Raw genomic sequence first — 23,895 nt, forward strand, 5'->3', positions numbered from 1 at the left:
TTTCATTTGACTCAATTAGCTTCGTTAAATGTGTTTGACTTTCATTTGACTCAATTAGCATTGTGGAATGTAATTGACTTCCATTTGATTCAAAAAGCTTTGTTTGAATGTATTTGACTTTCATTTGATTCTAAAAGCTTTGATGAAAGTGTTTGACTTTTAATTGACTCAATTAGCTTTGTTGAATTCATTTGATTTTCGTTTGATTCAAAAAGCTTTGTTTGAATGTGTCGGACTTTCATTTGATTCTAAAAGCTTTGTTGAAAGTGTTTGACTTTCATATGACTCAATTAGCTTTGATGAATGCATTTGACTATCATTTGAATCAAAAAGCTTTGTTTGAATGTGTTTGACTTTCATTTGACTCTATTAGCTTTGTTGAATGTACTTCCTCCGTCCCTAAATTACATTCCTCTTTCTAGCATTTATTCCTCACATAATAGAGAGAAAGAGGAATGTAATTTAGGGACGGAGGGAGTATTTGACTTTCATTTGATTCAAAAAGCTTTGTTTGAATGTGTTTGACTTTCTTTTGACTCAATTAGCTTTGTTGAATGTGTTTGACTTTCATTTGAGTTAATTAGCATTGTGGAATGCAATTAACTTTCATTTGATTAAAAAAGCTTTGATTGAATGTATTTGACTTTCTTTTGATTCTAAACGCTTTGTTGAAAGCGTTTGACTTTCATTTGACTCAATTAGCTTTGTTAAATGCATTTGACTTTCATTTAATTCAATAAGCTTTGTTTGAATGTTTTTGACTTTCATTTGACTCAATTAGCTTTGTTGAAAGTGTTAGACTTTCATTTGACTCAATTAGCTTTGTTGAATGCATTTGACTTTCATTTGAATCAAGAAGCTTTATTTGAATGTGTTTGACTTTCATTTGACTCAATTGGCTTTGTTGAATGCATTTGACTTTCATTTGATTCAAAAAGCTTTTTTTGAATGTGTTTGACTTTCTTTTGACTCAATTAGCTTTGTTGAATGTGTTTGACTTTCATTAGACTCAATTAGCTTTGTTGAATGCATTTGACATTCATGTGATTCAAAAAGCTTTGTTTGAATGTGTTTTACTTTCATTTGACTCAATTGGCTTTGTTGAATGCATTAGACTTTCATTTGATTCAAAAAGCTTTGTTTGAATGTTTTTGACTTTCATTTGACTCAATTAGCTTCGTTGAATGTGTTTGACTTTCATTTGACTCAATTAGCATTGTGGAATGCAATTGACTTTCATTTCATTCAAAAAGCTTTGTTTGAATGTATTTGACTTTCATTTGATTCTAAAAGCTTTGATGAAATTGTTTGACTTTCATTTGACTCAATTAGCTTTGTTGAATTCATTTGATTTTCATTTGATTTAAAAAGCTTTGTTAGAAACCGTTTGACTTTCATTTGATTCTAAAAGCTTTGTTGAAAGTGTTTGACTTTCATTTAACTCAATTAGCTTTGTTGAAATTGTTTGACTTTCATTTGACTCAATTAGCTTTGTTGAATCCATTTGACTTTCATTTGAATCAAGAAGCTTTATTTGAATGTGTTTGACTTTCATTTTACTCAATTGGCTTTGTTGAATGCATTTGACTTTCATTTGATTCAAAAAGCTTTGTTTGAATGTGTTTGACTTTCATTTGACTCAATTAAATTCGTTAAATGTGTTTGACTTTAATTTGACTCAATTAGCATTGTGGAATGCAATTGACTTCCATTTGATTCAAAAAGCTTTGTTTAAATGTATTTGACTTTCATTTGATTCTAAAAGCTTTGATAAAAGTGTTTGACTTTTAATTGACTCAATTAGCTTTGTTGAATTCATTTGATTTTCGTTTGATTCAAAAAGCTTTGTTTGAATGTGTCTGACTTTCATTTGATTCTAAAAGCTTTGTTAAAAGTGTTTGACTTTTATATGACTGAATCAAAAAGCTTTGTTTGAATGTGTTTGACTTTTATTTGACTCAATTGGCTTTTGTTGAATGCAATGGACTTTCATTTGATTCAAAAATCTTTGATTCTAAACGCTTTGTTGAAAGTGTTTGACTTTCATTTGACTCAATAAGCTTTGTTGAATGCATTTGACTTTCGTTTAATTCAAAAACCTTTGTTTGAATGTTTTTGACTTTCATTTGACTCAATTAGCTTTGTTGAAAGTGTTAGACTTTCATTTGACTCAATTAGCTTTGTTGAATGCATTTGACTTTCATTTGAATGAAGAAGCTTTATTTGAATGTGATTGACTTTCATTTGACTCAATTGCCTTTGTTGAATGCATTTGACTTTCATTTGATTCTAAAAGCTTTTTTTTAATGTGTTTGACTTTCTTTTGACTCAATTAGCTTTGTTGAATGTGTTTGACTTTCATTTGACTCAATTAGCTTTGTTGAATGCATTTGACATTCATTTGATTCAAAAAGCTTTGTTTGAATGTGTTTTACTTTCATTTGATTCTAAATGCTTTGTTGAAAGTGTTTGACTTTCATTTGACTCAATTAGCTTTGTTGAATGCATTTGATTTCAATTGAATCAAGAAGCTTTGTTTGAATGTGTTTGACTTTCATTTGACTCAATTGGCTTTGTTGAATGCATTAGACTTTCATTTGATTCAAAAAGCTTTGTTTGAATGTGTTTGACTTTCAATTGACTCAATTAGCTTCGTTGAATGTGTTTGACTTTCATTTGACTCAGTAAGCATTGTGGAATGCATTTGACATTCATTTCATTCAAAAAGCTTTGTTTGAATGTATTTGACTTTCATTTGATTCTAAAAGCTTTGATGAAAGTGTTTTACTTTCATTTGACTCAATTAGCTTTGTTGAATTCATTTGATTTTCATTTGATTTAAAAAGCTTTGTTAGAATGTGTTTGACTTTCATTTGATTCAAAAGCTTTGTTGAAAGTGTTTGACTTTCATTTGACTTCATTGGCTTTGTTGAAAGTGTTTGACTTTTATTTGACTCAATTAGCTTTGTTAAATGCATTTGACTTTCATTTGAATCAAGAAGCTTTATTTGAATGTTTTTGACTTTCATTTTACTCAATTGGCTTTGTTGAATGCATTTGACTTTCATTTTATTCAAAAAGCTTTGTTTGAATGTGTTTGACTTTCATTTGACTCAATTAGCTTCGTTAAATGTGTTTGACTTTCATTTGACTCAATTAGCATTGTGGAATGCAATTGACTTCCATTTGATTCAAAAAGCTTTGTTTGAATGTATTTGACTTTCATTTGATTCTAAAAGCTTTGATGAAAGTGTTTGACTTTTAATTGACTCAATTAGCTTTGTTGAATTCATTTGATTTTCGTTTGATTCAAAAAGCTTTGTTTGAATGTGTTTGACTTTCATTTGATTCTAAAAGCTTTGTTGAAAGTCTTTGACTTTCATATGACTGAATCAAAAAGCTTTGTTTGAATGTGTTTGACTTTCATTTGACTCAATTGGCTTTGTTGAATGCATTTGACTTTCAATTGATTCAAAAAGCTTTGTTTGAATGTGTTTGACTTTCTTTTGACTGAATTAGCTTTGTTGAATGTGTTTGACTTTCATTTGACTCAATTAGCTTTGTTGAATGCAATTGACTTTCATTTGATTCAAAAATCTTTGATTGAATGTATTTGGCTTCATTTGATTCTAAAAGCTTTGTTGAAAGTGTTTGACTTTCATTTGACTCAATTAGCTTTGTTGAAAGTGTTTGACTATCATTTGACTTAATTAGCTTTGTTGAATGCATTTGACTTTCATTTGAATCAAGAAGCTTTATTTGAATGTGTTTGACTTTCATTTTACTCAATTGGCTTTGTTGAATGCATTTGACTTTCATTTGATTCAAAAAGCTTTGTTTGAATGTGTTTGACTTTCATTTGACTCAATTAGCTTCGTTGAATGTGTTTGACTTTCATTAGACTCAATTAGCATTGTGGAATGCAATTGACTTCCATTTGATTCAAAAAGCTTTGTTTGAATGTATTTGACTTTCATTTGATTCTAAAAGCTTTGATGAAAGTGTTTTACTTTCATTTGACTCAATTAGCTTTGTTGAATTCATTTGATTTCCGTTTGATTCAAAAAGCTTTGTTTGAATGTGTTTGAATTTCATTTGATTCTAAAAACTTTGTTGAAAGTGTTTGATTTTCATTTGACTCAATTAGCTTTGTTGAATTCATTTGATTTTTGTTTGATTCAAAAAGCTTTGTTTGAATATGTTGGACTTTCATTTGATTCTAAAAGCTTTGTTAAAAGTGTTTAGGGTATTTTTACCCCGCCATGTGGCCTAATCGGAGGGCGACACGTGTCAGCCCAAGGACAGTCCAAAGTGGACCATTCCCCGCTTGACACGTGTCATCCCAGATATTTGGGAAAATGTCGGCCTTCAGGCCCAAATCCCGAGAAAGCCGTAGAACGGCGCAGCCCACCATTGATTAGGGTTTGATACCCTTATCAGGGGCGCAATTCCCAAGGACCCTATAAATAGGGAGATTCCCCTCTTTTGGAGGGGAGGTTGATATTTTTAAGGTATTCATTGCAAACCGTCCCTTTGATAGAGACAACTGAGCTTGGAATCCAAGCAGATCCCCACCTTAATTTCCGCACCTTTTACTCTACTTCAAGTTACTAACTTGAGCGTTGGAGGCGGAGCACCATCCAACCGGTGTCTCCGTTAATTTTGCAGGTACAGAGCCGGCAGGATCAGTCTTCGAGTTGTAACTCTCCCGAGGGACAAAAAACCCCAAAACATTTGGCGCCGTCTGTGGGGAGAGTACCTCAAGATGGTTCAAAACTCTGTACCGATTCTCAATTCTACCTCTCTACGTCCGGGTACCCAGACGGGTAACTTGGATGACTTGCAACCGGTTATTCAACCGGTCGGGTTCGAAATCCCCAGCCTCCACCTCAGCCTCAACCAGAGGTATTCACTGAGGAGGAGGATGAGGAGGAAGATAATGATGTTGAGACTTACATCTCTAGGGATGGATCTCTCATCTCTAAATCTATTCGTTCCAGGGATCAACTGGAGCGAAATGAAGACCAGGCGGGCCCAAGCAGGCGCCCACTTGGAAGGCCAGACGGGGAAACCCAGAAGGCCAAAGGTCAAGCCCCAGTCACCCGAGATGAGCTCATGAGATTCATGACCTCTTTCAAAGGTGAAATCAAGGCTATGATCAACAAAAACAAGGCAGGCTCTAGCAAGAGTCAGCCGGCTAAAAAGACTCCCACTTCTGGAAAGAAGAAGAAGCCGGTCAAGGACAGGCAGCCAACTCCTCATCCAAAGGAGAAGGCAGCCGCAACACTTGACTGGTCTAAGATTCTGATGCCTCGGCGACCCCAGCCGGAGGCACAAAATGCGTCTACCTTCGATGCATGACAAGTCATCGATCGAAGGAGGCGGCAGCAGTCTGAGTCAGCTTCCACTTCGAGCTTTCCAGACAGCTTCAAGCAAGCTTCTGCAAGGAACTCTATGTCCTTGCATGAGAGTCGGACAGGCGGTAAAACCGTCAACACCGAACCTCAGCTGATGATAGGGTCTATACCATACGCACCTTGTTTTGGGGTTTTTTGTCCCTCGGGAGAGTTACAACTCGAAGACTGATCCTGCCGGCTCTGTACCTGCAAAATTAACGGAGACACCGGTTGGATGGTGCTCCGCCTCCAACGCTCAAGTTAGTAACTTGAAGTAGAGTAAAAGGTGCGGAAATTAAGGTGGGGATCTGCTTGGATTCCAAGCTCAGTTGTCTCTATCAAAGGGACAGTTTTTTGTTAATGGAAAAACGTGTCCTCTAAAAGAGGGGAATCTCCTTATTTATAGGGTCCTTGGGAATTGTACTCCTGATTAGGGTATCAAACCCTAATCATTGGTGGGCTGCGCCGCATTTGCGGCTTTCTCGGGATTTGGGCCTGAAGGCCGACATTCTCCCAAATATCTGGGACGACACGTGTCGGGCAGAGATAGGTCCACTTCGGACCATCCTGGGGTTGACACGTGTCGCCCTCTGATTGGGCCACTTGGCGGGGTAAAATTACCCTAAACATTTGCCCCTCACAGATGTGACGTGGCACGCCGCGTGGCATCTGTGACACGTGTCACTCGCTGAATGGTGGTAATTTTACCGCCAAAATTTTACTGTTTAACTTCTGAGTAAATTACGGAGTTGCCCCTCCTTTTACCCTCTATATATAGCCGTTTACCCTCAGAATCTTGCCACACTTCACAAAAATTTCAGAGTAAACTTAGAACAGAAGTCATCCGTCTGAGTCAGGCGCATATTTGAAGAAACCCAGACGCACCAACACAGGCGGACCCGTCTACCTTCAGATATCAAATCTAAAGGTACCGTCTCTGACTCTTTCAGCTCTTTTTTCATTTTTCCGTTTGTATATGTTCCTTGCAATAAATGGATTCATCACCAACACACACGGCACAACCTAGGATAGGATCCAGCCGTTCACCAGGGACGGCTGAATCTAGGACTGGTAGTGCCGTCTCAGGGTGTTGGGACCACCCTCATGCTTGGATTCCGACCATCTGCGCGCCTGTGCAGGACACAATGGCTCGGACTATGCAGACGGCACGAGATCCAAATTATAGGAGCGACGACTCAGGCGCACAAGCGTCTGAGGGGGAGGCGTCTGGCTCTGGACACCAGACGGCTCCAGAAAGGTCCCCTCCGCGCGGCCCCCCAACTCCTCCTGATTCCTTTTTGGAGGAATGCGACCAAAGCGGGGAAGAGGACAATGACCAAGGCGGGGAAGAGGCCGCCTCAGTTTCTCTTTCTTTATCAGGGGAGGAGACGAGAAGGGTTGTTGACGTCTCTTCCTCTGAAAGCAGTGATGATCTTCCCCCGCTTGAGGATAGTGAGGAAGAAGAGAGGAAGACGTGGAAGGAGAAAGATGATCCCTTCAAAATCCACGTCTCCTCAAAAGACATTGACCTGATGGAGAAAAATCTCCCAAATTTCCTGAAAGCCCACCCAATGGGAGACGGGTGGAGGATAAGGGTGCCTCCCCCAGACGGCACCATTTCTTGGGAGGACACTGAACGCAACGCAGACGGCTACTTCGGCTGTTACGAGGCGGCGTTCAGGGCAGGTCTTCGCTTCCCCCTTCACCAGGCGGTGAAGGCAATTTTAAGAGGCTACGGCCTCGGAGTCTGGCAACTTTCCCCCAATTCTTGGGCAAACATTCTGGGGTACGTTGCCGCCTGTGAATTCCAAGGGGTTCACCCCGGCTGGGAAGCGTTTGCCAAGATGCACTATCTCAGCCGCAACCCAGGCGGGTTCAGAGCGTGGTATACTCTGTCCACACTCCCCCAATACATGATGACCTTGGATAAGGTTTCCAAATTCGACGGCTGGAAACACAGGTTCTACCTGTGCACAGCTCCCACCAGACGGGAGAACCACGAGCTCCGTCTGTACAATAAGAAGCCTGACCTTATGGGTCGGAAGTGCTGTTTTCCTCGAATTCCGGATGAGGACTTCGACAAAATAATTGAGGCTGATCTCTTCGGCCTCACAGACGCAACCCTGTCAACCGGGGAAGTAATAAAGGTTCCAAAGAATTGGATCCCAAAGAGCGCCTGGTTCAGGGACGAGTGCTTCCTAGCCGCCTGCGGGCTAGGGCACATGTTTGATAGAAGTATGCGCCTGAATTATTTCCGTCTGGGGTACTTTTGTGTCGGAAATGATTTTCTTAATGTTTTAACTGTTTTCCGTCTGACCTTGCAGGAGAAGCATTAAACATGTTGCCCGAAGAGAAGACACCCAGACGGTCCTCTGCCCAGATCCGCCGAGATTTGGCGGAAGCCCAGGCGCGTGAGCTCAGGGCCAAGGTAAACGCCTGACCTGCTTTTTGAGTTGTTGTATTTTCTCACGCCGTCTGCTGACATTAAGTTGTTGTATTTTCAGGGAGGCAAGGTGGACAAGACGTTTGAGAGGAATCTCAAACGGGCTAGGGAGGAGACCCCCGTCTCAAACCCAAGCAAGTCCTCTAAAAAGGCCGCCTCCTCTGCTACTCCTACTGCCCCGCCTGGGAGGCAAATGAGAATAGGAGGGAGGAATGAGCAGGTGTCAGGCTCTCTTGGCCTAGACTTGGCCCAGCCTCTTCCTGCAACCGGGGGGCGCTCAACGGCTGCCAGCGGCTCCCGCCTGGCCGGCTCTGCAGGTAAGAACCCCTTTGAATCCCCGCCTGAGCTGGGATGGCCGCTGCGAGTGAAATCACACTCCCAGCACACGTCATCCTCAGACGGTCGGAACCAGATAGGCGCTGCTTTAATAACTCAGTCTGACGCTGATTGTGATGCAGATCAATCGCCTCGCTGGCCAGACGTCCAGAGGCATGCCAGAGCCATGCTAGACGCTGTAGGCAAACGGGATAAGGATGCTATCCCAGGGATTGAGACGTTCAATCTTGAACGCATCGTCACCCTTCTGGCTGAGGTAGTACACTTAACCAATTTTTTCAATGGCTATTTCTACACTCTTTCCCGTCTGCATCCTTAACCTTTATTTTTTTGTAGGCCTTGCTGCGGGTAGACGGTCTCAAGCGCCCTTACACCCGCAAACGGGATGAGGTAAGACGGGCCAAGGAGTCCGCCTCCATTGCCAATGATGTTGCTTTACATTCAACCATAATTAACGACCTTGAAACTAAAGCAACCGAAATGACGCAGGCGGCCAAAATTCAAGAGCTGGAGGCGGCACTGCAGGCGGCCAACCAGAGGGCCGAGGCTGCAGAGGCGGCCCAGAAGCAGGCGGAGGTGGACCTCCCTAAGCTGAAGGAGGACCTCCAGAAGGCCCAAGATAACCTCCAGGCTCTTCAAGGAGCTTCTTCAGAGAATGCTAATCTGAAGAAGAAGATATCCCAGATGGAGGAGGCGGCGGCTAAAGCTCAGGAGAACTTCCGAGCAACCCTCCAGGCGGAGCAAGACCGTCTGGTTGCTGAGATGGCCGCCGATAATGAGGCCATGATGAAGATCGCCTGGGATGCCTTGAATCCTGGAAAGGATTACGGCGTCTGGGCCCTGGCTCACAAGTATGCTGACGAAGTCGTCTACTTGCGAGAGAGAGGTGAGCCAGAGCCTGAGTCCTTCCTCGCCTGGGCTGAGACGGAACAACCGGAGCCTGAAACTCCAGAAGCTCCAGACGTTGAAATCCTTGAGGAGGGCGAGAGGAACCAGGAAGGGCCGCCTGCAGGGCAGTGATTTAAGCGGCTGAGTGCCAAGTCTTCTCTTTTTTTTTTTTTTTTTTTTTTTTTTTTTTTTTTTTTTACTTTTTTCTGCGGCTGTATGCCAAACAATTTACTTTTCCGGCCTGCGTGCCGAGTATTCTTGTTTCTTTACCGGCTGAGGAGCCGGTTTTATCAAACTATTGATCCATCACAGCCGTTTGGCTGGGTGGAAGAATTTCAATGAATTCCACCGACTGAGTCGGTTTTGCAACTTTGCGCATGTGTTTGCACTTAAAAATTTTTGTATTTGCAATTTTCTCCGCCTAACTTATCAAAAGTATGCGGCTGACTTACTTATCAAAAGTATGCGGCTGACCTTGCCCCTGGACGGCTGTGTGGTTGGTTTCAAGTGGAGTTGGTTGATTGACTTGGGGACGTCTGATGCTGCAAAGAGCATGATACGTCTGTAAGTCAATCAATCACAGTAGTGATTGCCCCAAACCAAGTACACAGCCGTACATTAACAGGCGTTTCAGCGTCTAACTAGACGGTGTTGCCCGTCTGAGCAGAATTTAAATAGCGATTGCACAACTCTTTTGCCCCAAATGGGTATGTGTACAATTTAAAGATAAAAACGCTAAGTAAGAAATGCAGCCGGTCCCCGCCTGGTGTCCTTAGACATCCGGGTTCCGGAACTTGCTCTTTCCTTAGACAGTTCAGGTCAGACGGCTATGGATGGCTGATTTAGCCGTCCAATTGTGGCCGTCTGCATTGATAGAGCAGGAAGGCAAAAGCCGCCTGGGGCCAGGAGGCAAAAAAGGCCGCCTGACCCTTGATGGAGCAGGAAGGCAAATGGCCGCCTGAGCCTTCATGGAGCAGGAAGGCAAATGGCCGCCTGAGCCTTCATGGAGCAGGAAGGCAAATGGCCGCCTGACCCTTCATGGAGCAGGAAGGCAATTGCCGCCTGACCCTTCATGGTGCAGGAAGGCAATTGCCGCCTGACCCTTCATGGTGCAGGAAGGCAAATGGCCGCCTGAGCCTTCATGGAGCAGGAAGGCAAATGGCCGCCTGACCCTTCATGGAGCAGGAAGGCAATTGCCGCCTGACCCTTCATGGTGCAGGAAGGCAATTGCCGCCTGACCCTTCATGGTGCAGGAAGGCAAATGGCCGCCTGCGCCTTCATGGAGCAGGAAGGCAAATGGCCGCCTGACCCTTCATGGAGCAGGAAGGCAATTGCCGCCTGACCCTTCATGGTGCAGGAAGGCAAATGGCCGCCTGAGCCTTCATGGAGCAGGAAGGCAAATGGCCGCCTGACCCTTCATGGAGCAGGAAGGCAATTGCCGCCTGACCCTTCATGGTGCAGGAAGGCAATTGCCGCCTGACCCTTCATGGTGCAGGAAGGCAAATGGCCGCCTGAGCCTTCATGGAGCAGGAAGGCAAATGGCCGCCTGACCCTTCATGGAGCAGGAAGGCAATTGCCGCCTGACCCTTCATGGTGCAGGAAGCCAATTGCCGCCTGGGGTGATTGTAATCCAATTATACTTTCAATGTCCTTCTACCCCATTGGGGGGACATGTATAATTTCAAAAAGTAATCTAAGTAGGAACTTCAGTCGGTCACCGGCTGATGTCCTTTGGACATCCGGTGATCGAAACTTGGTCGTTCCTTAGATTGCTCAGGTCAGACGGCTATGGATGGCTGAATCAGCCATCAAATTGTGGCCGCCTGCATAGGTACGTAGAGTAAGCAGGTTGGCTTCTCTCTGCGACGATTGCACCCGGAGGGGTGTCGCCGGACGCCTTTGTCGATGATTGGGACAAGCGAATTTAGGTCGAAGTAGCCATCCGGCCATTGGCCTCTGGTCTTGTTATAGGCCGGCTGTATAGCCACTAAGCGTTTCTGTGCTTAGCTTACTTATCTGGCCATTGGCCTCTTCGTCAATCAGACGTTAATTTAATTTCCAAGTGTCAAACTCAGAAAAACAAACAAGTGAACCGTCTGGGTTCAGACGGGAAACAAAGTATGATAACAAAAAGCAAATTCTCATTAATGTACTTCTTGCTTACAAAATTTACAAAATCTCAGAAGTAGTATTTTTTCAAATTATCTACATTCCAAGTTCTAGGCAGGCGCCTGCCGTCTGGAGTTTCCAGGCGGTAGGTGCCGTCTCTTACTTCTTCATAAATCCGGTAGGGGCCTTCCCAATTAGGAGTTAGCTTTCCAAGCTCATTGGCCCTACCGGTTGCCTCCATTTTCCGTAACACTAGGTCGTACACTTTTAAGGGACGCCTGTGTACTCTCTTGTTGTAGGCTCTTGTCATTCTCAGACGGTAAATCTCATGACGCAAGGCGGCATTGCCCCTACGTTCTGGAAGTGAATCCAATGCCAGGCGCATTGCCTCCCAGTTTGCCTCTTCATCATATAACATGACTCTGAGAGTCTGCTCATAGTGTTCAATGGGCAAGACGGCTTCAGCACCGTAAACCATGAGAAATGGGGTTTCTCCGGTTGACCCCTTTGCTGTTGTCCGGATGGCCCATAGGACATGGATTAATTCCTCAGCCCATAAGCCACCGGCTCTTTCAATTTTCTTCTTTATGCCGTCTGAGATCAGCTTGTTGAAGGCTTCAACTTGGCCGTTTGCTTGGGGACGGCCGACTGATGCGAAACAGGTTGAGATCCCTTGATCTCCCAACCAAGTTTTTAGCTGAGGCGTCTCAAACTGAGGGCCATTATCAAACACCATGGACATAGGTACCCCATACCGGGTGATGACATTCTTCCAGATGAAGGAAATGACGTCTGATGTCTTGATATTCTTTACCGCCTCAGCCTCTACCCACTTGGTGAAATAATCTACAGCCACCAAGATATAACGCTTACCGCCTGGTGCAGGCGTGTAAGGACCTAAAATGTCCATGCCCCATTTGGCAAACGGGATTGGGCTGTGGATGGCCGTCAGGTCAGTAGCCGGACGGTGAATAAGTTTGCCAAACTTCTGGCACTTGTCACATTTTCTCACCAATTCCTTGGCGTCTGCCTCTAGAGTAGGCCAAAAGTATTGCCGCCTGGCTCTGACGGCTAGAGATCTGCCGCCTATGTGGGAGGCGCAGAACCCCGAGTGCAAGTCTTCGAGAACTTCCTTCCCCTTCTCTGGGGTTACACACTTCAATAGAGGCTTAAGAAACCCCGCCTTGAAGAGTTCTCCATTTCTCAACTCAAAGCTTGCGGCTCGCTTTTTCAGAACGGCTGCCTCCTGTGGCGAGTCAGGGAGCGTGCCGTCTGAGAGGTACGCCCGGATGCCATCCATCCAGGTGGAGCTTCGGTCTAGGACTCCAATGGGATCTTCAAAGATGCTTCTTTTTTCAAGTACTTCCCAAAAGACTGACCGAGGCGTATCATGGCAGGCGGAAGATGCAAGCTTCGATAGCGCATCCGCCTGGTTATTGTCAGACCTGGGCACTTGATTCAGTCGGAACTCCTCAAGTGACCCAGCCTCTTCTTTGACTGCCTGAAGATATTTGATCATAGCCGGGTGAGTTGCCTCATATGTTCCCTGATACTGGCTAACGACCAACTGCGAATCTGAGTAGGCGTCAATTTTTGTTGCCCCTGCCGCCTTACACATACGGATTCCGGCTAGCAGGGCTTCATATTCCGCCTCATTGTTTGAGGCCTGAAAATTAAACCGTAGTGCATACTCATATCTGTCCCCTTCAGGAGACTCATAAATTACGCCTGCACCACAGCCGTTCTTCGTAGAACTCCCGTCTACATACACTTTCCAAACCTGATCAAGATTATCCGGAGCCACCGGACGGGTCATTTCCACAATGAAGTCGGCAAACGCCTGACCTTTCACTGCCTTTCTTGGTTCGAAAGTGATTTCAAGACTTTGCATTTCAATAGCCCATTTTAGCATTCTTCCGGATGACTCCAAGGTAGTCATTGGCCGCTTGAGTGGCTGGTCGGTGTAAATTACCACCGGATGGGCCAGAAAGTAAGGCTTCAACTTTTTGAATGCCATGTACAAAGCAAGGCCAAATTTTTCAACCAGGGGGTACCGGAGTTCAGCATTTTTAAGAACATGGCTAATGAAGTAAACCGGGAGCTGAACGCCGTCTCGTTCAGCAAGGAGAACGGCACTGAGAGCATGGTCTGAGACGGCCAAATACATATACAACGTCTCCCTAGGTAGAGGACTGACCAACCTAGGTAGAGAGTGCAAATGCTCTTTTAGCTTCTGGAATGCCGTCTCAGCATCGTCTCCCCATTCAAACCTGGTCTTCTTCCTGATTGCTTGGAAGAAGTAAAGGCATTTGTCACCTGACCGGCTGAGGAACCTCCCCAAGGCGGCCAGGCAACCAGTCAGCCTCTGGACTTCCTTGACAGAACGGGGTGACTTCATGTCAATTACCGCCTGTATCTTTTCGGGGTTAGCCTCTATCCCCCTTTGATCAATCAGGAATCCGAGAAACTTCCCAGACTCAACACCAAAGACGCATTTCTTGGGGTTTAACATGACCTTATGCCGCCTGAGGGTGGTGAATGTTTCTCGGAGATCAGCAAGGTGATCCGCCTGTTGCTTGGATTTGACTATCATGTCATCAATGTACGCCTCCACATTCCTCCCAAGTTGATTGATGAAGACCGTATTAATCATTCGTTGGAAGGTGGCAGGCGCATTCTTCAAGCCAAACGGCATCACAGTATAACAGAATAACCCCAAATCAGTGACGAAGGCCGTCTTCTCTTGATCTTTTTTCCAGAAGGGTATCTGATGGAAGCCGGAGTAGGAATCCATGAAGCTCATCAAGGCGTGACCGGCTGTAGAGTCGACCAGACTGTCGATCTTTGGAAGCGGGTAACTGTCCTTTGGACACGCCTTGTTGAGGTCTGTGTAATCAACACACATGCGCCAGGTCCCATTCGGTTTCTTAACAAGGACCACATTGGCCACCCAGTCGGGGAAATTGCAGGGCCGAATGAACCCGGCGTCTAGCAGCCTTTTGATTTCGGCAGCTGCCGCCTGACTTCTTTCCTCGCCATGGTTTCTTTTCTTTTGCCGGATGGGCTTCTTTTTGGGATCCACGGCGAGTTTGTGGACAGCGAGATCCGGGCTGACGCCTGGCATCTCTTCCACTTCAAAGGCAAAGATGTCTTTGAATTCTTTCAGCAGAAGGTGCAAGTCTGCACCCAGAGCAGCATTAGCAGCCGTCCCAACCTTCACCGTCCGCTCTGGACGGCTGTCGTCCAGAACGAGATCAATGTGTTCTCCAGCCGGTTGGGGACGGAGCTCTTCTGACCGTTCGCCGATCAGTGATTGCTATTTTTTCTCTTTTTTCACCTCCACCAGCAGAGGCGCTTTTCTCTTCTTACCAACGGCTGGCGGGGCAGGGTTGGCATCCTTGACAGCGTCAAGGTCTATTGGTTCCTTCCCTTGGCCGTCTGAGGCCACAGTATCTTTAACGGCTGAGAGATAACACTCCCGAGCCGTCTTCTGATCCCCGTTCAGGGAACCAACAGAGCCATCATCCCGCTCATACTTGACAAGCATGAGAGACGGGATGATCACCGCCTTGGTTTCGTTGAGGGTTGGCCTACCAAGGATAATATTGTAGGCGGTCAACTCCTCCACGACCAAGAATCTGACGACAACATGCCGTCCCTGGCCTTTTTCTCCCAGCCGGATGGGCAAATCAATTCTGCCGGCTGGGAAGACCATCCCACCCCCAAAACCGACCAAGGGGTGGGTAACCGGATGCATGCTGCTGGAGTTGTACTTCAGCTTCTGCAGGCACCGGAGGCTGATGATGTCCGACGAGCTGCCGGTGTCAATAAGGATCCGTCCAACCAGCTGGTTGGCAACCTTACATTCAATGACGACCGGGTCGTCATGCGGACGGCGGACGCTGCCCCTGTCCTTCTCAGTTATGAGGACGTCTGGGAAGGTGGAGGAGGCAGACGCCTGCTCATCATCATCCTTGTCCATCTTTCGAAGATGGCTCTTGGTGCCCCGGATAGTAGGGCCACCACATGAGAATCCGCCTGCTATAGTGTAGACCGGATCCTTATCTGTATCCGAACTACTAGCCGGCTGGGTAGCCTTGGAGGACTGACCCTTGCTCTTCTTTTTTGCCCCGGCTGGGGACTTAGAAATGTAGGACTTTAAAAGCCCTTTGTCAGCCAGACGGTCCAACGTCCGCTGCAGACTAAAGCAGTCGTTGGTATCATGGCCAACCTCCTCATGGAACTGGCAATATTTATTTTTGTTCCGTGACTGGACGGAGCTCTTCATTGGATTCGGCTTCTCAATGGACAGCCGGTCCTTTACCTCCATGAGGATGGAGTTGCAGTCTTTGTTAAACTCGTACTTGGGGACGTACGGTTTAAACTCTTTCTTCTTCTTCTGGGACGGCTGCTCAGAATCACTGACCGCCCAGACTTCTTTTCTCTTTCCGCTCTTTTCTTTTTTATTACCCGGCTGAGCTGGCCGGCTGTCTCTCTGTTTGTCAGACTTCTTAGAGTCTGACTGGCTACCAGGCGTGCAGAGGTCGGTAGCCTGTATATAGCTTTCCGCCTCCCTCAGGGCCGCCTGTAGCGTAAATGCCCCTTTTCTGACAAGGTCGAACTTAAAAGCCGACCCGTCTCTCAGACCTTTGAAAAAGTCTGTGAATGCTACCTCGTCAGACAGTCCCTGGATCTGTATTCTAACCAGGTTGAACCGCCTGACATAGGCGCGTAGCCCTTCTCTCTCACCCTGCCTAACGGTGCTCAAATCGAGGCTCGTTTTCTTGGCAGGAATGTTCATTGAGAAGTTGGTAGCAAACAAGAAGGCTAGCCTCTTGAAGCTATCAACAGAACCGGCTGGCAAGTTGCCAAACCACTGCTGGGCAATGCCCTTCAGTGTAGCCGGGAAACAACGACACCAGGTGGCATCGTCCCACCCCTGTAAGCACATGAGGTTGGTATATGCCATCAGGTGGTCTTCTGGGTTGGTGGTACCATCATAGGTGCCCACCAACACATTCTTAACCTTGGACGGCTGTGCCGTCCCGGTTATATTGGCTGCAAAGGCAGACGGTTGCTCGCCTAGCCTCATTAGCCGAAGCTGCCAGTCTAAAGGCTGGGCAGGAATATATGCCGCCTGACCTCCAAAAGGAGGTGGCTGCATGAACTGGAGGCCATATTGCCCATACTGCGCCTGAGGTGCGTATGGTATAGACCCTATCATCAGCTGAGGTTCGGTGTTGACAGTTTTACCGCCTGTCCGACTCTCATGCAAGGACACAGAGTTCCTTGCAGAAGCTTGCTTGAAGCTGTCTGGAAAGCTCGAAGTGGAAGCTGACTCAGACTGCTGCCGTCTCCTTCGATCGATGACTTGTCGTGCATCGAAGGTAGACGCATTTTGTGCCTCCGGCTGGGGTCGCCGGGGCATCAGAATCTTAGACCAGTCAAGTGTTGCGGCTGCCTTCTCCTTTGGATGAGGAGTTGGCTGCCTGTCCTTGACCGGCTTCTTCTTCTTTCCAGAAGTGGGAGTCTTTTTAGCCGGCTGACTCTTGCTAGAGCCTGCCTTGTTTTTGCTGATCATAGCCTTGATTTCACCCTTGAAAGAGGTCATGAATTTCATGAGCTCATCCCGGGTGACTGGGGCTTGACCCTTGGCCTTCTGGGTTTCCCCTTCTGGCCTTCCAGATGGGCGCCTGCTTGGGCCCGCCTGGTCTTCATTTCGCTCCAGTTGATCCCTGGAACGAATGGATTTAGAGATGAGAGAGCCATCCTTAGATGTGTAAGTCTCAACATCATTGTCTTCCTCCTCATCCTCCTCCTCAGTGAATACCTCTGGCTGAGGCTGAGGTGGAGGCTGGGGAATTTCGAACCCGACCGGTTGAATAACCGATTGCAAGTCATCCAAGTTACCCGTCTGGGTACCCGGACGTAGAGAGGTAGAATTGAGAATCGGTACAGAGTTTTGAACCATCTTGAGGTACTCTCCCCACAGACGGCGCCAAATGTTTTGGGGTTTTTTGTCCCTCGGGAGAGTTACAACTCGAAGACTGATCCTGCCGGCTCTGTACCTGCAAAATTAACGGAGACACCGGTTGGATGGTGCTCCGCCTCCAACGCTCAAGTTAGTAACTTGAAGTAGAGTAAAAGGTGCGGAAATTAAGGTGGGGATCTGCTTGGATTCCAAGCTCAGTTGTCTCTATCAAAGGGACAGTTTTTTGTTAATGGAAAAACGTGTCCTCTAAAAGAGGGGAATCTCCTTATTTATAGGGTCCTTGGGAATTGTACTCCTGATTAGGGTATCAAACCCTAATCATTGGTGGGCTGCGCCGCATTTGCGGCTTTCTCGGGATTTGGGCCTGAAGGCCGACATTCTCCCAAATATCTGGGACGACACGTGTCGGGCAGAGATAGGTCCACTTCGGACCATCCTGGGGTTGACACGTGTCGCCCTCTGATTGGGCCACTTGGCGGGGTAAAATTACCCTAAACACACCTCAGGCGCAGTATGGGCAATATGGCCTCCAGTTCATGCAGCCACCTCCTTTTGGAGGTCAGGCGGCATATACTCCTGCCCAGCCTCTGGACTGGCAGCTTCGGCTAATGAGGCTAGGCGAACAGCCGTCTGCCTTTGCAGCCAATATAACCGAGGCGACTCAGCCGACCAAGGTTAAGAATGTTTTGGTGTGCACCTAAGATGGTACCACCAACCCGGAAGACCACCTGATGGCATATACCAACCTCATGTGCTTACAGGGGTGGGACGATGCCACCTGGTGTCGTTGTTTCCCGGCTACACTGAAGGGCATTGCCCAGCAGTGGTTTGGCAACTTGCCAGCCGGTTCTGTTGATAGCTTCAAGAGGCTAGCCTTCTTGTTTGCTACCAACTTCTCAATGAACATTCCTGCCAAGAAAACGAGCCTTGATTTGAGCACCGTTAGGCAGAGTGAGAGAGAAGGGCTACGCGCCTATGTCAGACGGTTCAACCTGGTTAGAATACAGATCCAGGGGCTGTCTGACGAGGTAGCATTCACAGACTTTTTCAAGGGTCTGAGAGACGGGTCGGCTTTTAAGTTCGACCTTGTCAGAAAAGGGGCATTTACGCTACAGGCGGCCCTGAGGGAGGCGGAAAGCTATATACAGGCTACCGACCTCTGCACGCCTGGTGGCCAGTCAGACTCCAAGAAGTCTGACAAACAGAGAGACAGCCGGCCAGCTCAGCCGGGTAATAAAAAAGAAAAGAGCGGAAAGAGAAAAGAAGTCTGGGCGGTCAGCGATTCTGAGCAGCCGTCCCAGAAGAAGAAGAAAGAGGTTAAACCGTACGTCCCCAAGTACGAGTTTAACAAAGACCGCAACTCCATCCTCATGGAGGTAAAGGACCGGCTGTCCATTGAGAAGCCGAATCCAATGAAGAGCTCCGTCCAGTCACGGAACAAAAATAAATATTGCCAGTTCCATGAGGAGGTTGGCCATGACACCAACGACTGCTTTAGTCTGCAGCGGACGTTGGACCGTCTGGCTGACAAAGGGCTTTTAAAGTCCTACATTTCTAAGTCCCCAATCGGGGCAAAAAAGAAGAGCGAGGGTCAGTCCTCCAAGGCTACCCAGCCGGCTAGTAGTTCGGATACAGATAAGGATCCGGTCTACACTATAGCAGGCGGATTTTCATGTGGTGGACCTACCATCCGGGGCACCAAGAGCCATCTTCGAAAGATGGACAAGGATGATGATGAGCAGGCGTCTGCCTCCTCCACCTTCCCAGACGTCCTCATAACTGAGAAGGACAGGGGCAGCGTCCGCCGTCCGCATGACGACCCGGTCGTCATTGAATGTAAGGTTGCCAACCAGCTGGTTGGACGGATCCTTATTGACACTGGCAGCTCGTCGGACATCATCAGCCTCCGGTGCCTGCAGAAGCTGAAGTACAACTCCAGCAGCATGCATCCGGTTACCCACCCCTTGGTTGGTTTTGGGGGTGGGATGGTCTACCCAGCCGGCAGAATTGATTTGCCCATCCGGCTGGGAGAAAAAGGCCAGGGACGGCATGTTGTCGTCAGGTTCTTGGTCGTGGAGGAGTTGACCGCCTACAATATTATCCTTGGTAGGCCAACCCTCAACGAAACCAAGGCGGTGATCATCCCGTCTCTCATGCTTGTCAAGTATGAGCGGGATGATGGCTCTGTTGGTTCCCTGAACGGGGATCAGAAGACGGCTCGGGAGTGTTATCTCTCAGCCGTTAAAGATACTGTGGCCTCAGACGGCCAAGGGAAGGAACCAATAGACCTTGACGCTGTCAAGGATGCCAACCCTGCCCCACCAGCCGTTGGTAAGAAGAGAAAAGCGCCTCTGCTGGTGGAGGTGAAAAAAGAGAAAAAATAGCAATCACTGGCCGGCGAACGGTCAGACGAGCTCCGTCCCCAACCGGCTGGAGAACACATTGATCTCGTTCTGGACGACAGCCGTCCAGAGCGGACGGTGAAGGTTGGGACGGCTGCTAATGCTGCTCTGGGTGCAGACTTGCACCTTCTGCTGAAAGAATTCAAAGACATCTTTGCCTTTGAAGTGGAAGAGATGCCAGGCGTCAGCCCGGATCTCGCTGTCCACAAACTCGCCGTGGATCCCAAAAAGAAGCCCACCCGGCAAAAGAAAAGAAACCATGGTGAGGAAAGAAGTCAGGCGGCAGCTGCCGAAATCAAAAAGGTGCTAGACGCCAGGTTCATTCGGCCCTGCAATTTCCCCGACTGGGTGGCCAATGTGGTCCTTGTTAAGAAACCGAATGGGACTTGGCGCATGTGTGTTGATTACACAGACCTCAACAAGGCGTGTCCAAAGGACAGTTACCCGCTTCCAAAGATCGACAGTCTGGTCGACTCTACAGCCGGTCACGCCTTGATGAGCTTCATGGATGCCTACTCCGGCTTCCATCAGATACCCCTCTGGAAAAAAGATCAAGAGAAGACGGCCTTCGTCACTGATTTGGGGTTATTCTGTTATACTGTGATGCCGTTTGGCTTGAAGAATGCGCCTGCCACCTTCCAACGAATGATTAATACGGTCTTCATCAATCAACTTGGGAGGAATGTGGAGGCGTACATTGATGACATGATAGTCAAATCCAAGCAACAGGCGGATCACCTTGCTGATCTCCGAGAAACATTCACCACCCCCAGGCGGCATAAGGTCATGTTAAACCCCAAGAAATGCGTCTTTGGTGTTGAGTCTGGGAAGTTTCTCGGATTCCTGATTGATCAAAGGGGGATAGAGGCTAACCCCGAAAAGATACAGGCGGTAATTGACATGAAGTCACCCCGTTCTGTCAAGGAAGTCCAGAGGCTGACTGGTTGCCTGGCCGCCTTGGGGAGGTTCCTCAGCCGGTCAGGTGACAAATGCCTTTACTTCTTCCAAGCAATCAGGAAGAAAACCAGGTTTGAATGGGGAGACGATGCTGAGACGGCATTCCAGAAGCTAAAAGAGCATTTGCACTCTCTGCCTAGGTTGGTCAGTCCTCTACCTAGGGAGACGTTGTATATGTATTTGTCCGTCTCAGACCATGCTCTCAGTGCCGTTCTCCTTGCTGAGCGAGACGGCGTTCAGCTCCCGGTTTACTTCATTAGCCATGTTCTTAAAAATGCTGAACTCCGGTACCCCCTGGTTGAAAAATTTGGCTTTGCTTTGTACATGGCATTCAAAAGATTGAAGCCTTACTTTCTGGCTCATCCGGTGGTAATTTATACCGACCAGCCACTCAAGCGGCCAATGTCTACCTTGGAGTCATCCGGAAGAATGCTAAAATGGGCTATTGAAATGCAAAGTCTTGAAATCATTTACGAACCAAGAAAGGCAGTGAAAGGTCAGGCGTTTGCCGACTTCATTGTGGAAATGACCCGTCCGGTGGCTCCGGATAATCTTGATCAGGTTTGGAAAGTGTATGTAGACGGGAGTTCTACGAAGAACGGCTGTGGTGCAGGCGTAATTTATGAGTCTCCTGAAGGGGACAGATATGAGTATGCACTACGGTTCAATTTTCAGGCCTCCAACAATGAGGCAGAATATGAAGCCCTGCTAGCCGGAATCCGTATGTGTAAGGCGGCAGGGGCAACAAAAATTGACGCCTACTCAGATTCGCAGTTGGTCGTTAGCCAGTATCAGGGAGCATATGAGGCAACTCACCCGGCTATGATCAAATATCTTCAGGCGGTCAAAGAAGAGGCTGGGTCACTTGAGGAGTTCCGGCTGAATCAAGTGCCCAGGTCTGACAATAACCAGGCGGATGCGCTATCGAAGCTTGCATCTTCCGCCTGCCATGATACGCCTCGGTCAGTCTTCTGGGAAGTACTTGAAAAAAGAAGCATCTTTGAAGATCCTATTGGAGTCCTAGACCGAAGCTCCACCTGGATGGATGGCATCCGGGCGTACCTCTCAGACGGCACGCTCCCTGATTCGCCACAGGAGGCAGCCGTTCTGAAAAAGCGAGCTGCAAGCTTTGAGTTGAGAAATGGAGAACTCTTCAAGGCGGGGTTTCTTAAGCCTCTATTGAAGTGTGTAACCCCAGAGAAGGGGAAGGAAGTTCTCGAAGACTTGCACTCGGGGTTCTGCGCCTCCCACATAGGCGGCAGATCTCTAGCCGTCAGAGCCAGACGGCAATACTTTTGGCCTACTCTAGAGGCAGACGCCAAAGAATTGGTGAGAAAATGTGACAAGTGCCAGAAATTTGGCAAACTTATTCACCGCCCGGCTACTGATCTGACGGTCATCCATAGCCCAATTCCGTTTGCAAAATGGGGCATGGACATTTTAGGTCCTTACACGCCTGCACCAGGCGGTAAGCGTTATATCTTGGTGGCTGTGGATTACTTCACCAAGTGGGTAGAGGCTGAGGCGGTAAAGAATATCAAGACATCAGACGTCATTTCCTTCATCTGGAAGAATGTCATCACCCGGTATGGGGTACCTATGTCCATGGTGTTTGATAATGGCCCTCAGTTTGAGACGCCTCAGCTAAAAACTTGGTTGGGAGATCAAGGGATCTCAACATGTTTCGCATCAGTCGGCCGTCCCCAAGCAAACGGCCAAGTTGAAGCCTTCAACAAGCTGATCTCAGACGGCATAAAGAAGAAAATTGAAAGAGCCGGTGGCTTATGGGCTGAGGAATTAATCCATGTCCTATGGGCCATCCGGACAACAGCAAAGGGGTCAACCGGAGAAACCCCATTTCTCATGGTTTACGGTGCTGAAGCCGTCTTGCCCATTGAACACTATGAGCAGACTCTCAGAGTCATGTTATATGATGAAGAGGCAAACTGGGAGGCAATGCGCCTGGCATTGGATTCACTTCCAGAACGTAGGGGCAATGCCGCCTTGCGTCATGAGATTTACCGTCTGAGAATGACAAGAGCCTACAACAAGAGAGTACACAGGCGTCCCTTGAAAGTGGACGACCTAGTGTTACGGAAAATGGAGGCAACCGGTAGGGCTAATGAGCTTAGAAAGCTAACTCCTAATTGGGAAGGCCCCTACCGGATTTATGAAGAAGTAAGAGACGGCACCTATCGCCTGGAAACTCCAGACGGCAGGCGCCTGCCTAGAACTTGGAATGTAGATAATTTGAAAAAATACTACTTCTGAGATTTTGTAAATTTTGTAAACAAGAAGCACATTAATGAGAAGTTGCTTTCTGTTATCATATTTTGTTTCCCGTCTGAACCCAGACGGGTCACCTGTTTGTTTTTCTGAGTTCTTGGAAATTGAATTAACGTCTGATTGACGAAGAGGCCAATGGCCAGATAAGTAAGCTAAGCATAGACACGCTTAGTGGCTATACAGCCGGTCTATAACAAGACCAGAGGCCAATGGCCGGATGGCTACTTCGACCTAAATTCGCCTGTCCCAACATGGACAAAGGCGTCCGGCGACACCCCTCCGGGTGCAATCGTCGCAGAGAGAAGCCAACCTGCTTACTCTACGTACCTATGCAGGCGGCCACAATTGGATGGCTGAATCAGCCATCCATAGCCGTCTAACCTGAGCAATCTCAGGAACGACCAAGTTTTGATCACCGGATGTCCACAGGACATCAGCCGGTGACCGACTAAAGTTTCTACTTAGATTACTTTTTGAAATTATACAAGTCCCCCCAATGGGGTAGAAGGACATTGAAAGTATAATTGGATTACAATCACCCCAGGCGGCCATTTGCCTCCTACCCCCAGGCGGCATTTGCCTTCCTGCATCATGAAGGGTCAGGCGGCCATTTGTCTCCTACCCCCAGGCGGCCATTTGCCTCCTGCCCCCAGGCGGCATTTGCCTTCCTGCACCATGAAGGGTCAGGCGGCCATTTGCCTCCTGCCCCCAGGCGGCATTTGCCTCCTGCCCCCAGGCGGCATTTGCCTTCCTGCTCCATGAAGGGTCAGGCGGCTCTATTTGCCTCCCTACCCTGTCAATGCAGACGGCCACCATTGGACGGCTGAATCAGCCATCCATAGCCGTCTGACCTGAACAGTAAGAAAAAGAGCAAGTTTCGGACCCCGGATGTCTAAGGACATCAGTCGGAGACCGGCTGCATTTCTTAGCGTTGTACAATGGCTATATGAAGTCTACTAAGACGGAAAACACCGTCTAGTTAGACGCTGAAACGCCTGTTAATGTACGACTGTGTACTTGGTTTGGGGCAATCACTACTGTGATTGATTGACTTACAGACATATCATGCTCTTTATAGCATCAGAC

This window comes from Chenopodium album, chromosome 26 (genome assembly GCF_948465745.1).
Source record: "Chenopodium album chromosome 26, dcCheAlbu1.1, whole genome shotgun sequence".
Taxonomy (NCBI): domain Eukaryota; kingdom Viridiplantae; phylum Streptophyta; class Magnoliopsida; order Caryophyllales; family Amaranthaceae; genus Chenopodium; species Chenopodium album.